Below are 19,655 nucleotides of genomic sequence, written 5' to 3'. Positions count from 1 at the left end.
TTTGATTTCTGAATAATGTCACAGTTACTTCTATGGATAAATTTCTTAATGTGGCATGTATCAAAATCAAGTATGAGCATGTCTTAGCTGGCAGACTAGTTTCAAGAAGCATAATCAGTAGTTATAAGCTAGGAAATACATTTGAACAAATCATGTGCAGGTACTGAAATCATGAGATTTAAAACTGTGAAAAATGAGAGAATATTGAAGCCAAGAACCTTTGATCTGTTGGCTGATGCCATGTATTTTTGAATGGAGCCAATTTGAGGTGTTAACAAAAAAACCAACAGATGTCTGAGATAGATTTCAAATTATTATAGACAAATATAGTCTTGTGAAAAAAAGAACAGATATTTTAAAGCAAGGTCTTATTTCCTTTCCTTACCATAAACTACCCTGGATTTTTTCATTTTCGTTAAAAATTAGTAGCTATTGGTATATAGGGAGGTGGGGGGCTATTTCAAAGGAATGCTGAGCTACTCTTCACAACTAGTTTACAAGAGGCCTTGAGCAGGTCCATCTATTTAATTTGCATTAATTCTACTCTGTCAGTAGAATGAACAGAGCAACCAGGCAGCTATCATTTGTCAAACCCATTTGGGGCAGTTGAAATCCTGGAGGGCTGCCCTGAAGTGGAGCTTTGGTATGCTGGGAACGGAAACAGGGAGATACGTGATTTTTGCAGCTAGCGGGACTAGGCTTGCTTTTCAGAGAAGTGTAATGGGTTAATACCTAAGCCAGTGGAAGAATTAATTTAATGACACCCCAAACCAAACAACAGTCTGTATATGGGTCTGGACTGCGAGGGAGGAAAAATTGCTATTACTGGTCCTCAAGGTTTTAGAATGTCAATTAATTGGATCCCTCCCTCCTCTGCCTTTTTAACCAATAGGGAAATGGAAGTAGATCAACAGGTACCAGTATGTGCCATGTCACTGATGAATCTAATTTGAGGAACACAGAGCATACTTGTAGCCACAATGGTCTGCCCCCAATTTTCCCACTGGATGAAATTACTTACCCCATCACAGAAAGAACATGTGCATGACTGCATGGATGAGTGAGTGAGGGTTGTTAAGGAGAAAATGGGAGGTCCAGTTCACCAAGCAAAGGTAAGAATGTAGGGAGATAAAAGTGTTCCCCTAAAACTATTATTATTTCAAAGAATTAGAGGGAGGAGCTTCAAGATGGTGGAAGAGTAAGACCTGGAGATCACCTTCCTCCCCACAAATACATCAGAAATACATCTACATGTGGAACAACTCCTACAGGGCACCTACTGAATGCTGGCAGAAGACCTCAGACTTCCCAAAAGGCAAGAAACTCCCCACGTACGTGGGTAGGGAAAAAGAAAAAAGAATAAACAGAGACGAAAGGATAGGGACGGGACCTGCACCAGTGGGAGGGAGCTGTGAAGGAGGAAAGGTTTCCACACACTAGGAAGCCCCTTTGCGGACGGAGACTGCCGGTGGCGGAAGGGGGAAGCTTCGGAGCCACGGAGGAGAACACAGCAACAGGGGTGCGGAGGGCAAAGCGGAGAGATTCCCGCACAGAGGACAGGTGCCGACTAGCACTCACCAGCCCGAGAGGCTTGTCAGCTCACCCGCCGGGGCGGGTGGGGCTGGGAGCTGAGGCTCAGGCTTCGGAGGTCAGATCCCAGGGAGAGGACTGGGGTTGGCTGTGTGAACACAGCCTGAAGGGACTAGTGCGCCACAGCTAGCCAGGAGGGAGCCCGGGCAAAAGCCTGGAACTGCCTAAGAGGCAAGAGACCATTGTTTCGGGGTGCGCGAGCAGAGGGGATTAAGAGCGCTGCCTAAACGAGCTCCAGAGATGGGCACCAGCCGCGGCTATCAGTGCGGACCCCAGAGACGGGCATGAGACGCTAAGGCTGCTACTGCAGCCACCAAGAAGCCTGTGTGCGAGCACAGGTCACTATCCACACCTCCCCTCCCGGAAGCAGGTGCAGCCCGCCACTGCCAGGGTCCTGTGATCCAGGGACAACTTCCCTGGGACAACACACGGTGTGTCTCAGGCTGGTGCAATGTCACACCAGCCTCTGTCGCCGCAGGCTCGCCCCGCATCCCTCCCCCTCCCTCCCCTGGGCCTCAGTGAGCCAGAGCCCCCGAATCAGCTGCTCCTTTAACCCTGTCCTGTCTGGGTGGGAACAGACGCCCTCAGGAAACCTACACGCAGAGGCGGGGCCAGATCCAAAGCTGAACCCTGGGAGCTTTGCGAACAAAGAAGAGAAAGGGAAATCTCTCCCAGCAGCCTCAGGAGCAGCAGATTAAATCTCCACAGTCAACTTGATGTACCCTGCATGTGTAGAATACCTCAATAGACAACGAATCATCCCAAATTGAGGAGGTGGAGGTTGGAAGCAACGATATATATGTTTCTTTCCCTTTTTCTCTTTTTGTGAGTGTGTATGTGTATGTTTCTGTGTGTGGTTTTGTCTGTATAGCTTTGCTTTTACCATTTGTCCTAGGGTTCTGTCTGTCCATTTTGTTTTTTTCTTTTTTTTACTATAGTTTTTAGCGTTTGTTATCATTGGTGGATTTGATATTTGGTTTGCTTTCTCCCTTCCTTCTTTCTTTCTTTTTTTCTTTTTTTTTTACTTTCTTTAAATTTTTTTTAAATAATTATATTTTAGTCTTTATTTTAAAATTTTTATTTTATTTTACTTTATATTATTTTATTTTATCCTCTTCTTTCTTTCTTTCTTTCTTTTTTATCTCCCTTTTATTCTGACCTGTGTGGATGACAGGCTCTTGGTGTTCCACCAGGCATCAGGACTGTGCCTCTGAGGTGGGAGAGCCAAGTTCAGGACACTGGTCCACAAGAGACCTCCCAGCTCCACGTAATATCAAATGGTGAAAATCGCCCAGAGATCTCCATCTCAACACCAACACCCACCTCCACTCAACGATCAGCAAGCTACAGTGCCAGACACCCTATGCCAAACAACTAGCAAGACAGAAATACAACTCCATCCATGAGGAGAGAGGCTGCCTAAAATCATAAGGCCACAGACACCCCAAAACACACCACTAGACGTGGACCTGCCCACCAGAAAAACAAGATCCAGCTTCATCCACCAGAACAAGGGCACTAGTCCCCTCCACCAGGAAGCCTACACAACCCACTGAACCAACCTTAGCCACTAGGGACAGACACCAAAAACAATGGACACTATTAACCTGCAGTCTGTGAAAAGGAGACCCCAAGTACACTAAGTTAAGCAAAATGAGAAGACAGAGAAACATAGCAGCAGATGAAGGGGCAAGGCAGAAACCCACCAGACCTAACAAATGAAGAGGAAATAGGCAGTCTACCTGAAAAAGAATTCAGAATAATGATAGTAAAGATGATCCAAAATCTTGGAAATAGAATGGAGAAAATACAAGAAACGTTTAACAAGGACCTAGAAGAACTAAAGAGCAAACAAACAGTGATGAACCACAAAATAAATGAAATGAAAAATTCTCTAGAAGGGACCACTAGCAGAATAACTGAGACAAAAGAACAGATAAGTGACCTGGAAGATAAAATACTGGAAGTAACTACTGCAGAGCAGAATAAAGAACAAAGAATGAAAAGAATTGAGGACACTCTCAGAGACCTCTGGGACAACATTAAACACACCAACATTTGAATTATAGGGGTCCCAGAAGAAGAAGAGAAAAAGAAACAGACTGAGAAAATATTTGAAGAGATTATAGTTGAAAACTTCCCTAATATGGGAAAGGAAATAGTTAATCAAGTGCAGGAAGCACAGAGAGTCCCATACAGGATAAACCCAAGGAAAAACACGCCAAGACACATATTAATCAAACTATCAAAAATTAAATACAAAGAGAAAATATTAAAAGCAGCAAGGGAAAAACAACAAATAAAACACACGGGAATCCCCATAACATTAACAGCTGATCTTTCAGCAGAAACTCTGCAAGCCAGAAGGGAGTGGCAGGACATATTTAAAGTGATGAATGAGAAAACCCTACAAACAAGATTACTCTACCCAGCAAGGATCTCATTCAGATTTGACAGAGAAATTAAAACCTTTACAGACAAACAAAAGCTAAAAGAATTCAGCACCACCAAAGCAGCTTTACAACAAATGCTAAAGGAACTTCTATAGGCAGGAAACACAAGAGAAGGAAAAGACCTACAATAACAAACCCAAAACAATTCAGAAAATGGTAATAGGAACATACATATCGATAATTAGCTTAAACGTAAATGGATTAAATGCTCCAACCAAAAGACCTAGACTGACTGAATGGATACAAAAACAAGACCCATATATATGATGTCTACAAGAGACCCACTTCAGACCTAGAGACACATACAGACTGAAAGTGAGGGGATGAAAAACATATTCCATGCAAATGGAAACCAAAAGAAAGCTGAAGTAGCAATTCTCATATCAGACAAAATAGACTTTAAAACAATGACTATTACAAGAGACAAAAAAGGACACTACATAATGATCAGGGATCAATCCAAGAAGAAGATATAACAATTGTAAATATATATGCACCCAACATAGGAGCACCTCAATACATAAGGCAAATACTAACAGCCATAAAAGGGGAAGTCAACAGTAACACAATCGGGGACTGTAACACCCCACTTTCACCAATGGACAGATCATCCAAAATGAAAATAAATAAGGAAACACAAGCTTAAACTGATACATTAAACAAGTTGGACTTAAGTGATATTTATAGGACACTCCATCCAAAAACAACAGACTACACATTCTTCTCAATTGCTCATGGAACATTCTCCAGGATAGATCATATCTTGGGTCACAAATCAAGCCTGGTAAATTTGAAAAAATTGAAATGATATCACGTATCTTTTGCGACCACAGCACTATGAGACTAGATATCAATTACAGGAAAAAAATCTGTAAAAGTGCCAACACATGGAGGCTAAACAATACACTACTAAATAACCAAAAGATCACTGAAGAAATCAAAAAGGAAATAAAAAAATACCTAGAAACAAATGACAGTGAAAACACGACGACCCAAAACCTATGGGATGCAGAAAAAGCAGTTCTAAGAGGGAAGTTTATAGCAATAAAATCCAACCTTAAGAAAACAGAAAAATCTCAAATAAACAACCTAACCTTACACCTAAAGCAATTAGAGAAAGAAGTACAAAAAAAGCCCAAAGTTAGCAGGAGGAAAGAAATCATAATGATCAGATCAGAAATAAATGAAAAAGTAATGAAGGAAATAATAGCACAGATCAATAAAGCTAAAACCTGGTTCTTTGAGAAGGTAAACAAAATTGGTAAACCATTAGCCAGACTCATGAAGAAAAAAAGGGAGAAGACTCAAATCAATAGAATTAGAAATGAAAAAGGAGAAGTAACAACTGACACTGCAGAAATACAAAGGATCCTGAGAGGTTACTACAAGTAACTCTATGCCAATAAATTGGACAACCTGGAAGAAATGGACAAATTCTTAGAAATGCACAGCCTTCCGAGACTGAACCAGGAAGACATAGAAAATATGAACAGACCAAACACAAGCACTGAAATTGAAACTGTGATTAAAAATCTTCCAACAAACAGAAGCCCAGGACCAGATGGCTTCACAGGTGAATTCTATCAAACATTTAGTGAAGAGTTAACACCTATCCTTCTCAAACTCTTCCAAAATATAGCAGAGGGAGAAACACTCCCAAACTCATTCTACAAGGCCACCATCACCCTGATACCAAAACCAGTCAAAGATATCACAAAGAAAGAAAACCAATATCACTAATGAACATAGATGCAAAATTCGTCAACCAAATGCTAGCAAAGAGAATCCAACAGCACATTAAAAGGATCATACAGCATGATCAAGTGGGATTTATCCCAGAAATGCAAGGATTCTTCAATATACACAAATCAATCAATGTGAAATACTATATTAAGAAACTGAAGGAGAAAAACCATATGATCATCTCCATAGATGCAGAGAAAGCTTTTGAAAAAAATTCAACACCCATTTATGATAAAAACCCTGCAGAAAGTAGGCAAAGAAGAACTTTCCTCAACATAATAAGGGTCATATATGACAAACCCACAGCCAACATCGTCCTCAATGGTGAAAAACTGGAACCATTTCCACTAAAATCAGGAACAAGACAAGGTTGCCCACTCTCACCACTATTATTCAACATAGTTTTGGAAGTTTTAGCCACAGCAATCAGAGAAGAAAAAGAAATAAAAGGAATCCAAATTGGAAAAGAAGAAGTAAAGTTGTCAGTGTTTGCAGATGACATGATACTATACATAGAGAATCCTAAAGATGATACCAGAAAACTACTAGAGCTAATCAATGATTTGGTAAAGTATCAGGATACAAAATTAATGCACAAAAATCTCTTGCATTCCTATACACTAATGACAAAAAATCTGAAAGTGAAATTAAGAAAACACTCCCATTTACCATTGCAAAAGAAAGAATAAAATATCTAGGAATAGGGGCTTCCCTGGTGGCACAGTGGTTGAGAGTCCGCCTGCCGATGCAGGGGATGCGGGTTTGTGCCCTGGTCCAGGAGGATCCCACATTCCGCAGAGCGGCTGGGCCCGTGAGCCATGCCTGCTGAGCCTGCGCGTCCGGAGCCTGTGCTCTGCAGTGGGAGAGGCTGCAGCAGCGAGAGGCCCGCGTACCCCCCCAAAAAAAAAAAATTTCTAGGAATAAACCTACCTAAAGAGACAAAAGACCTGTATGCAGAAAATTATAAGGCACTGATGAAGGAAATTAAAGACAATACAAATAGGTGGAGAGATATACCATGTTCTTGGATTGGAAGAATCAACACTGTGAAAATGACTATACTACCCAAAGCAATCTACAGATTCAGTTCAATCCCTATCAAATTATGAATGGCATTTTTCACAGAACTAGAACAAAAAGTTTCACAATTTGTATGGAAACACAAAAGACCCCGAGTAGCCAAAGCAATCTTGAGAAAGATAAACGGAGCTGGAGGAATCAGGTTCCCTTACTTCAGAGTATACTACCAAGCTACAGTAATCAAGACAGTATGGTACTGGCACAAAAACAGAAATATAGATCAATGGAACAGGATAGAAAGCCCAGAGATAAACCCACGCACATATGGTCACCTTATCTTTGAAAAAGGAGGCAAGAATATACAATGGAGAAAAGACAGCCTTTTCAATAGAGGGTTCTGGGAAAACTGGGCAGCTACATGTAAAAGAATGAAGTTAGCACACTCCCTAACACCATACACAAAAATAAACTCAAAATGGATTAAAGACCTAAATGTAAGACCAGACACTATCAAACTCTTAGAGGAAAACATATGCAGAACACTCTATGACATAAATCACAGCAAGATCCTTTTTGACCCACCTCCTAGAGAAATGGAAATAAAAACAAAAATAAACAAATGAACCTAATGAAACTTAAAAGCTTTTGCATAGCAAAGGAAACCATAAACAAGACGAAAATACAACCATCAGAAGGGGAGAAAATATTTGCAAATGAAGCAACGGACAAAGGATTAATCTCCAAAATTTACAAGCAGCTCATGTTGCTCAATATCAAAAAAACAAAAAAACAATCCAAAAATGGGCAGAAGACCTAAATAGACATTTCTCCAAAGAAGATATACAGATGGCCAACAAACATATGAAAGAATGCTCAACATGATTAATCATTAGAGAAATTCAAATCAAAACTACAATGAGATATCATCTCACACCAGTTAGAATGGCCATCATCAAAAAATCTAGAAACAATAAATGCTGGAGAGGGTGTGGAGAAAAGGGAACCCTCTTGACTGTTGTTGGGAATGTAAATTGATACAGCCAGTATGGAGAACAGTATGGAGGTTCCTTAAAAAACTAAAAATAGAACTACCATATGACCCAGCAATCCCACTACTTGGCATATACCCTGAGAAAACCGTAATTCAAAAAGAGTCATGCACCAATATGTTCATTGCAGCTCTATTTACAATAACCAGGACATAGAAGCAACCTAAGTGTCCATCAATAGGTGAATGGATAAAGAAGAGGTGGCACATATATACAATGGAATATTACTCAGCCATAAAAAGAAACAAAATTGAGTTATTTGTAGTGAGGTCATGGACCTAGAGTCTGTCATACAAAGTGAAATAAGTCAGAAAGAGAAAAACAAATACTGTATGCTAACACATATATACGGAAACTAAAAAAAAAAAAAAAAAGAAATTGTTCATGAAGAACCTAGGGGTAAGACGGGAATAAAGACAGACCTACTAGATAAAGGACTTGAGGATATGGGGAGGGGGAAGGGTAAGCTGTGACAAAGTGAGAGAGTGGCATGCACACATATACACTACCAAACGTAAAATAGATAACTAGTGGGAAGCAGCCGCATAGCACAGGGAGATCAGCTCGGTGCTTTGTGACCACCTAGAGGGGTGGGATAGGGAGGAGGGGAGGGAGGGAGACGCAAGTGGGAAGAGATATAGGAACATATGTATATGTATAACTGATTCACTTTGTTATAAAGCAGAAACTAACACACCATTGTAAAGCAATTATACTCCCATAAAGATGTTTAAAAAAAAAAATTAAGAATTAGAATGATTTGGGACTTCCCTGGCGCCGCAGTGGTTGAGAGTCCGCCTGCCGATGCAGGGGACACGGGTTCGTGCCCCGATTTGGGAAGACCCCACATGCCGTGGAGCGGCTAGGCCCGTGAGCCATGGCCGCTGAGCCTGCGCATCCGGAGCCTGTGCTGCACAATGGGAAAGGCCACAACAGTGAAAGGTCCGCGTACTGCAAAAAAAAAAAAAAAAAAAAAAAAAAAAAGAATTAGAATGATTTTTAACTAAGATCTAATTTGTCCTTCAGCAACAATCTTTCACACTTTTCCTGATGAAAGAAATAGACATAGAAAGAAAAGATTTTTAGAGAAGTTGGTTTTATTAAATATTGAGCCAAAGGGGAGGAAATTGCAAAATAATAATGGAGGTTGAATTCTTACAGAAAGAGGTGGGAAACTTCACAAAACTTTTGGTGTGAAGTTCGGCCAGTTTGAATTAGTCCTGAGAAAGTTCAGATAACTACGAATTTAGTTTGTTTTAATCTAGAATTAAGACTTTTTCACTCCTGTCTCATTAGTCCATAAATAAGCTACAGTTTTTTTAGAGGTGATTGAACCTGGATTATAGCAGAGGGAGGAGGAAGAAAGGGAGAGAGAAAGAAAGGAAAAGGTAGAAGTATCTTGACATGAAAAGGCCCAGAGTAAGATTTATGTACTAGAGCAAATGTTTTCAGTTCATATGAAACTGGGCCTTGCTAAAAACAAAAGGTCTTTGCCAACATACATGTCCAAGGACAAACTGACTTTTCTTTTCGCCAAGAGTCATTTTTGGTTTGGGGGATGTCTGGGGGTTTTCTAAAAATTTATTTTTTATTAAGAAATTCTTACTCTTTTCAACTCAAAAAACCCCAGGTCAGTAAAGGGCAGGAATGTCCCCTGCCCATATGCTGGCCGTCACTGAAAATTCCTGGTCATAGGATTACATGGTAGTGCCATTAGATTTATAGCACAGCTAGAAGCCTGCTCATTACAATTGTGTCTAATGCTTAATTGAGGGAAGCCCATTCAAGTTCATTGCCCTTTAGGACCCTCAAGAAGTGATTTTTTTCATAGTTTTGTCCAGTTCTTATCACGCCACTTGCCTACTTAAGTCCTTGAAGCATGCATTACTTCCATTAGTGCAAAATGTATAACTTTTGTGGACTGGCCAATACAGTAACCCCATATTGCTACATCTTCATGGGCAATTCATTACATTGAAGCAACTGAAAAATTAATTAAATTGTGATCTGTTAATCATGTAAACATGTCCTATATTATTTCTTCCTTTCCTTTTTTTGAAAAAAGGTGGCTGATTGAGTTCAGCATCAGTTGGGGATTCAGAGTAGTATACTACACACCAAAATGTGATGTGTTATTCACCAAGCTTTATTTTTGAGAACTACATAATAATGTTTATATGATGATGATGGTATCTGGGCATTCACTAGAAATCTAATAAACTTCTTATCACATTTAATAAGCATAGTCCATTTCCAGTCATAATTATCAAGATGTAAAGCCAGCTGAGATAACTAGGAAGCTTTACGTGATAATAAATGTTGTTACTTAAATCGATTTACATGCCTTGAATTGAAATGAGAGCTACCATCTCAACAGTTAGAAGCATATTATGCTGCCTGAAACTGCCTCTAATCTGAGCTGCAGCAAATTTCTCTCCATGCAGTAGCAAGATTATTCTTAGTAAAGAGAGTTTGAACAGATGAGGATAATCATATGCTTCTCCTAAATTAAATCTGTTAAGAGTGCATAAAAGTGAATCACTGTATCTTTAAGTCTTTATTTGTCTCTATTGTTTCAGTTCTATGAAATAGGACCAAAAAAATCACTGCTGTTTAAATCCCACTATCACTGTGATGTGCCTACAGCAAAGCTGTCAACACTTAGTAATATAATTGAAAACATCTCGTCGTTTAGGAATACTTTGGTAACTGGAAATTGTGAAGGAATAACCACATTGTTTGACACTTAACTGCATTTAGCATAATGGCACCCTACACGAAAGGACTCTCAATAAATAATGACAGTGATTGACTCTGTCAAAACTCAGCGGAGCTGTAGTGCAGTGGACCAAGAGTTGTTTCACTTACAACGTTGTAGGTATTTTTAGAGATGTGATGTTTCTTTCTTGTAATAATTTCCTTGGAGGGAAAAAGTATGTTATTGAGTATTAGAGTATGAAATGCTTGCTTTTATGATATGAAACACATTTTAGTAATGGAAGGACATTTGTTTTATACCAAATCATGCCAAATTATGTTTTATAAGCTATAGAGATACCCCAGTTCTTGGGGAAAATCTCCAAGACCAGCTGAGATATTCTTTTTAAACAGCTGTTGAGTTAATTTGGCAGCATTGGGTAATCAATACAAGCATAGACACTTGCTCTGGTTAATTGCTGATCCCAGCAGCAGCTGCATCATTATGTATGAAGCATCTCTTCAACTCAGAAATGGAGTTATGTTTGGAGCAGTAATAAGTGAGGTATTTAGATTGTCTACGAATACACACAGCCCCAGTTGTCCCCTTACTAATATCTGAATGCCCTGGGGTAATTATAAAGGATTTTCACATTAATTAACTCATGCATTATCCTGTTTGACTCTGAGCTCTTATTACTCACAATGTACAGATAAGAAAGTGAGGCATAAAGATGTTTAAAGTGATTAGCCTAAACTCTTGTGAAACTACATTTAGAACATAGATCTTCTGCATCTTTGCCTATTGGGGTGCTCTTTCCATGATCACATTTTTCTCATACTGGAGTTATTGAGCAGTACCTGCTAATATTTATTGAATATTAACTATGTGTATAAGTACTTTATCTCATTTAACCATCAATCCTATGATGTAGGTACAATTGTTTCCACATTACACATAAGAAACTGATGTTCTGATTAATTAACTTCCTTATTGTTGCATGTCTGCTAATGTCTATTGGATTTGAAATCCAGTCAGTCTCAATCAAAAGTACAAAGATACTGTTTATCATGTTGGCATACCCATTGCTTTGAAATCAGTGCTTGGCATACTGTTACATTTAAATGTGTATTTTAATGGAATCTTGATATCAAGTAATAGTAGTGTAGATTAAGATATTTAGGAGGCACAGAAGTAAATAACTATTTATTAATTATTGATACTGTCTTGTTGAGAGTATATGTATATTGCAAAACCAGTCTAGGAGTTGGTACCTAGTCCTGCTTTCCCTGCGCAGAATTCTTTCTCTTGTGGAATTTCCCTTTTCCTGTCTGATTCCTAATCATTCCTCAGATCTCATCCTAAACAATAGTCCTTCAAAAATCTTGGTCAGGGGTCCCTCCTGTGTACCCTCAAAAAATCCATGTAATAATTAGTTCTTCTGTCACTTTTACCCTCCTAATTGGAAAAGTCTTGTTCAATGATTTATCTCCAGTCTAGGAAAATACCTGTCACATACTGCATGCGTAATTTGTTGAGTGAATTAATGACCTCAGTGACTTAAAATTTGCATCAAATGAATGTGTTTCAAGGCATAGAGGATGGCACATGGTAGTGGTTTCAAATTCTCGAGTAGCTGAATAGTGCTTTTCTGAGATCAGAGAAATTATATTAAATAATTGGAAGCCATTGATAAGTTTACGTGTGGGTGCAGATACTTTCTGCTTCTGCTTATGCCCAGATGAAAACACAAGAGGGGACCTAATGGACTATCAGAGAATATGCCAAATTAGTGCTAGTTTGTTATTTTTGTCTCCATAAACCATATCCAATGTGACACATTAGTGCTTCATAATATTTAAAGGCTTTTATTAGAAAATATATCACTAGGTATTTTGAATAAAAATGCAAGGAAATCTAGGGACTTCCCCAGTGGTCCGGTGGTTAAGACTACGCACTTCCACTGCAGGGGGCACGGGTTCGATCCCTGGTTGGGGAACTAAGATCCCTCATGCTGCGCGGGATGGCAAAAAATTAAAAAAAGGAAAGGAAATCTAAGTAGGCCTATATAGTCAGAAACCAGGGCAAAAAACTGAAGGTAAAGTGAAAGAAGACCAAGTGAAACAGCACGGGACAGTTCTTAATTGGTAGTGATAAGAAACTGCAGATTAGAATCTCATTCAGTGAAATGCCGAACTAACATTTGACAAAGCGTTGCACAATAGTGTCTTCCAGTGAAGAGGGCTCTGTGAGTCCTTGACCGAAAGAATATGGTCGAGATGACATTGCTACTGCTCTTGGGAAACACCTACAGGTGCAAGCAACCCCTGGAAAGACTCTGATTGAGAAGAACCGAGGGCAGGAGCCCAGCACCGCTTGTCAGCCATGCAACTGAGCCATTGTGGAGGTGAACGCTTTGGTCCCTAGTTGAGCCATCCAAATGACCACGTATGGAGCAGAATGGAACTGGCTCACCAAGCCCTACCCAGCCTAGTGATCAAGCTTTTATTAAAATGTGGGCAAGATTTTCCAACAGGCAACGACTTCAGATATTTCATGTTACAAAATAAGGAAAGATCCATATTTTTGTGATTAACAAATTTTGTAAAAAATGGATACTCGTTCACAAAAATGCAGTACTCTTAAGGCATGCTAAATATGAGAGTTAAGTACTTGTGTAGGGGGCCAGGATCCTTAGGAAACAGTTCTGTGGTCACCCCAACATGTGAACAGATAATCACCTTAGGTTTCAAAGCTCTATAGAGTATAGATAGCATTAACAGATTTTCACTGGGAATCAAGGTTGGTTTGTGCATGTGAAAGTGCTGCGCAAATAACCCAGTTCTTTACTAATGCAAGAAGATGGCAGTGCTGTTACTTTTATTGTGATCATTATTTTCCTGCTGGTTAACTGGAATTCACTTAATCATTTCTTCCCTCTTCTGCTTCCTTCTGTCCTATATAAAATAGTTTCAAAAGAAGGGTTAATTGGGCTTCCCTGGTGGCGCGGTGGTTGAGAGTCCACCTGCCGATGCAGGGGACATGGGTTCGTGCCCCGGTCCGGGAGGATCCCACATGCCGCGGAGCGGCTGGGCCCGTGAGCCATGGCCGCTGAGCCTGCGCGTCCGGAGCCTGTGCTCTGCAACGGGAGAGGCCACAGCAGTGAGAGGGCCGTGTACCGCAAAAAAAAAAAAAAAAAAAAAAATGTGTGTCAGGGACAGACATGAAGGTGACCCCCAGTGATCTCCCACCTCCTGGTGTCCATGCTTTTGTGAAATCCCTTCCTCTTGAATGTAGGTGGTTCTGGTGATTTCCTTCTAACGAAGAGAATATGGCAAAAGTGATGAGATATCTACCACTTCCCTGATCATGTTATATAAGACTCCCCTTTATTACATCTTAGAAGACTGCATCTTAGGGACCTAAGCAGATATTCTGCTGGCTTGTGAAGTACGCAACCACGTTTAGGAAGCCCACGTGGCAAGGAACGGTAGGAGGCCTCCAGCAGGCAGCAAAAAGCAGTGACAAGAGCTTTGAGGACCCATCCTTCTTCTCCAAGCAGAATAAGCCTGCTTTATTTCTTTTATACTTTGGATTCTGTACACAACTCATTGGAGGAAAGTTCTGCTTTAAAAGAAAACACAACTTTGAAAACCACAGATCTTCCAGTTTTATAGCTTTACAGATGAGGAAGGTAAAGCCTGACCCAGTTGATGTATTTCTGAGGATTCACCATGTTTACACACAGCATTTTGCTACCCACAGCAGAGCACATAGATAGAAGTAGGACATGGTGCTTCACTTTAAGAATTCTGTAACTCGATGATGAACGTTAGTAACCAGTTCAAAGCCACAGAACTGGTTATTCTTTTGATTGACAGTGGCTTGGATTATCCTATAATAAAAGTTATAGACTATTGTGTCCGAAGGCCATAAGGCGAAATTACTGAAGAGGTAAAGATGCTTTTTAAAAAAAGTTTTTTTTTAATTGTTTCATTACATGGATTGTTTTTTAAACCATATTGGCTGTGGTCCCTAATTGTCCCCCCCACTTTATCACGTCTGGGTGCTGAATGGTAAATATAGAAATGGTTAACATTTGTTGAGAACCTACTGTGTGCCTGGCATTGGCCTAACTTTTATATTTAATCCTTGCAATGCCCGTTCTGGTATTACTCCATTTGTCCTGGGCTAGCTGTTCCCTGAGTGGTTAAGAGAACTTCCAAAGTTGCAGAACTACTGAGAGACAGGGCCTCAGTAAGTAATTGTTGAATAAGGAGTAGAATAAGATTCAGTTCCCTGTTTTAAATTATGGAACAATTTACACTCAATAAAGTGCACAGAATTTAAGGGTTCAGTTCTATGAGCTTTGACAGTTATGCACACCCATGTAACTACTACCCCAATCAAAATACAGAACATTTCCAAAAAATGTCCTCATGCCTCCTTCCCGTCCATACCACCAGTCAAGACAATCAGCTTCTGATTTCTATCAGCATAGATTAGTTGTTTTGCCGAAGTTCAGTATTATGAGCCTTTTTTAAAATTTTAGCCATCATACTGGCTAAGATGCGAAACCAAGTAAAATTGTATTTTGTTATTTTAATTTGCATTTTCCTGATTATTAATGATGTTAACTATCTTTTTATATGATTATTGGCCATGTTTATGTCTCCTTTTATAAAGTCTTTTGCTTATTTTGAATTGGGGTGCTTGTCTGTATGGTGCTATATATAGTTCTTTATATAGTCTAAAGATGAATTATTTCACAAATATACATATTATAAATATTTTCTCCAGTCTGTGGCTTGCATATTCATGTTGAATAGTGTCTTTTGATGAGTGGAAGTTTTTTTAAAATTTTCATTGAAATTCAATTTATAAATTTCTTCATTTATGGTTAGAGCTTTGTGTGTCCTTATAAAAAAAATTCTGTCTGTTTCAAGGTTGTAAAGATGTTCTCATTTGTCTTCTTCTAGAAACTGTATGGAGTGAGGAAGGGATTTAGATATCGAAATTCAGTTGTTCAAGCACCATTTGATACAGATTCTCCTTCCCTCAGAGAATTTCCTTGGCAACTTCTCAGTTCGTTTTTTCCCAATACACTAGTTTGTGTAAAATAGACTGCCTCCATTTAAAGGTTACAATTTGAAGAGTTCTGACAAGTATATAATCCCACAAAACCACCATCACAATCAAGATACAGAACACTTCCATAACCCCTATATTAGTTTGCTAGAGGTGCCATAAAAAAGTACCACCAACTGGGTTGTTTAAGCCACAGAATTTTATTCACTCACAATTCTGGAGGCTAGAAATCTGAGACTAAATTGTCAGCAAGGTTGGTGTCTATTGAGACCTTTTGCCTTGGCTTGTAGATGGTTGTCTTCTTCAGTGCCTTCACGTGATCTTTTCTCTGTGCATGTCTATGTCCCAATCCCATCTGTTAAGGACATCTTTTAAGGACACCAGTCACATTGAATTAGGGTCCACCATAATGACCTCATTTTAACTTAATTACCTCTTCAAAAACCCTATCTCCAAAACAGTCATATTCTGAAGAAGGTTAGGACTTTAACATATGCAGTTTTAGAGGACACAGCTCAGCCCATAACACCCCCAAAAGATTCTTCATGCTCTTATGTAGCCCATTCCACCCTCTGCCCCCACCCGAAAGCTACCAGTGATCTGTTTTTGCCACTATAGATTTGTTTGCATTTTATATAATCAGAATCATGCATATATTCTATTTCATATTTGGCTTCCTTCCCTCACATAATTTTGAGAATCATCCACGGTGTTGCATTTACAAGTAACGTAATACTGTTGATTATTGAGTAGTATTCCATTGGATGGATATACCACATTTTGTTTATCCATTCATATTTTGGGTGGTCTCCAGTTGGTGGCTATTATGAATAAAACTGTTGTGAGCATTTGTATACAATTCTTTTTGTGGACTCGTTTTCATTTATCTTAGTCAATTATCTAGGAGTGGAATGGCCAAGCCATGTGTTAGTTGTATGTTTAATTTTTTTTAAATGCCTAATAGATTTCCAGACTGACTGTGTCGTTTTATATTTGCACCAGCAGTATATGTGTATTCATTTGTTTTATATCTGACCGATATTTGGTATGAGTATTCCTTTTTAATTTTATTCATTTGAATGGGTGTGCTCAGTTAATTTACAACCTCAGTCTTTGTGGCTAGTCCATAAAACCTAAAGAAAAAGGATTCTTCTCTCTTTTGTAAACTCTAAGAATACAGAGTTTAAGAGCTGTTTAGTAGATATGTATCGTTTGGTTGGTAGATATGTATTGATTCAAAGGACTTTTCCCTATTATTTTCCCTGCTTACTATTAAATGATTGCATTATTGAGCCTCTGCTATAATCATAGCACCATGCTTAGCTTTATTAGAAGCACAGATCTTAAAATCAAATGGAGGGAGATGCAGAACAAGGTTACTGTATGACTGATGGAAATATCAGTCATGCTTTGAGAGAGTTATAGCAGCATGCTCTGGAAAGTGATTGACCCCTGGGGAATGGTTGGGTAATCTGGAAACTGAGAAAAAGGAAGAAATGAAAAACCCACTGGGTTAAGTCTGGTCCCTTGAAACTGGCATCTTATTGCTTATCTATCTACAACATTAAACATAATCGTACTTGGGGAGTTCTATTTTGAGAAATAAGAAATCCTGCTTTCAACAGTTGCCATTTTTAAATAAGTCAACATGTGCCAGGCACTGTGCAGTCTTACAGGTGTTATTTCACTTAATCTTCATGAAATCCCTGTGAAGGAGCTATTTAATCCCTCACTTTTCAGATGAGGAACCCTAAGTTTAGAAAGGCAACATGAAACTTGCTCAAGAGCATATAGCTAATAATTGGTGGAACTGGGACTCAACAGGTTGGTGAACTTTGACTCTCCTTCTCTGTATCATTTTATTGCAGACAGAGAGGAAAAGTTAGGAGGGTGGATGGAAGCCTCTGAGTGTAGCTGTCTTAAAGACAGTTTTGCTGTCCTTGTATCATGTCAGTAGTATAATTTTCAAAATAATTTTAGTCCCTTAAATTTAATTATTCGACTTAGATGTTTGTGGAATCATTCAAGAGGCTTTTTTTTTTTTTTTTTTTTTTTTTGCGGTACGGGGGCCTCTCACTGCTGTGGCCTCTCCCGCTGCAGAGCACAGGCTCCGGACGCGCAGACCCAGCAGCCATGGCCCACGGGCCCAGCCGCTCTGCAACACGTGGGATCCTCTCGGACCGGGGCACGAACCTGTGTCCCCTGCATCGGCAGGCGGACTCTCAACCACTGTGCCACCAGGAAAGCCCCAAGAGGCTATTTTAAATGCAACACAGTTGATGATAACCTGAGATAATTGGTAAAAGTGTAGTAAAAATACTATTAAAATTACCCTTTTCAAAACCTGTAAGTGCCAATACTTTGTAGAAGCATTTTGTAAAACATAACGCATAATTTGTTTAGGGAGCAGTGTATGTGCCCACCTATGAAGAACAGATTATAGAATCGATTTAGATAATTCAGGAAAAAAACACACCTTTGCTTAAACTGCCTGTCTGAAGCTTGTCAGAGTGATATTCGGATAAGAATTACTTAAGTACTTCAGTTTTCCACTTGATTGGACGTGACAAGACAGAGCCAAAATGACTTGTGGATTTGTTCTGGAATTCTTAAGAATAAATATTATTTTAAGACTCATATTTTATAGATTTTTATCACTGTTTATTATGCCACTGAGTCATTTTTCTGAACTTATGATTTACATGCATCATATAAATGTATTTAAATAATATTCTGCTTCACGATTTTCAGCTGGTGGTAGCATTAATCAAGACAAATCCCCAATGCTGTAATTTTCCACTCTCTTACTGATTCAAGCTACTTGAATCACTGGATTCTATCAATGCCTTCTCAGATTTCACAGGTCAACAGTACTAAGGTTTTAACTGAAGTAATTTCTCACTTGAGACCCAGAATGCAGCTGCTTGTACAAATGAATAAGATTATATGGTAGCCAAAATGCTGCTACAGTATTTTTGAGTATTTTCAATATGAACCTGGAACATTTTATTTACTGTCAAGGATTGGCAAGCTTTTTCCATAAAGGACTGGATAGTAAATATTTTAGGCTTATTGAGCCACAGCTCAGTTTTGCCCTTGCTGTGCAGAAGCAGCATAGACAATACATAAATGAACAACCATGGCCGTATCCAATAAATTTCATTGTGGACATGGAAATGTGAATGTCATTTACTTTTCGTGTGCCACAAAAGGCTCTTCTTTTTATGCTTTTCAACCATTTAAAAATGTAAAACCATTCTTAGGTTGTGGCCGTACAAAGGCAAACCCTAGGCTGGATTTGGCCAACAAGGCCATTGTTTGCTGACTCCTGATATAGATGCTCAAATAATTTATGTATTTTTCTTGGTTGTAACTACTACTGGACAAGAAGGAGAAAGTTTTCTAAAAAGCAGCCACACGATTCTTTATTAAGACATGTATTTCACACTGTTCTGACATTTTTTTTTTCTGATGTCTTTCTCCAATTCTATACCTTTGAGAGATGAAATACATTTTTTTTTGTATTCTTCCCTTGATGCATTCTAATCCATAGCTCCCTTGGGCTGCCATGTGATTTGCAGTCCTTGTTAATCTTGTGGTCTTGACACCTTTCTTACTCCTATATAAAGCCCGTTAATTATAAATGCCTTACCCATGCAACTGTTAAAACAATGTATGCAATGAATAACCAATTAACATTTTATATTTTCTAAAACTAGAAAGGAGCAAAGTTAAAACTGCTTTCTAATGGCAGAAATTAACTGGGAAATTTGTTTCTATTTTCAGGATGGTTATAGCAATAGCATTGAATACTAATAGTTTGAGTAGTATGGATAAATGAGCACATATATTTTATTATGTTGAATTCTCATATCCAACGGAGTTCTATTCAGTTTTATTACCTGTATGTTTTGTTATGGTCTGAGATCAAGAAGAAAATTGTGAATGAATTTTCTGTAATTTCCTTGTACAACACAAGGGTTTGTCAGATAAAGTAGTACTTATGTGACAATT

General features: G+C 38.9%; 1 protein-coding gene across 2 annotated transcripts in view; it reads left to right on the top strand.

Annotated features, from left to right (window-relative positions):
- PRKN (parkin RBR E3 ubiquitin protein ligase) overlaps window positions 1–19,655 on the top strand; it is a gene marked incomplete at its 3' end in the record, with an annotated part of 1,266,888 nt that overhangs the window by 631,947 nt on the left and 615,286 nt on the right. The window lies entirely within an intron of this gene.

The sequence above is a fragment of the Grampus griseus genome, assembly GCF_964374135.1.
Source record: "Grampus griseus genome assembly, chromosome: 13".
In the NCBI taxonomy this organism is placed as follows: Eukaryota; Metazoa; Chordata; class Mammalia; order Artiodactyla; family Delphinidae; genus Grampus; species Grampus griseus.
The sequence above is the reverse complement of the archived record's forward strand: the minus strand, read 5'-3'. Positions and strand labels throughout refer to the sequence as shown.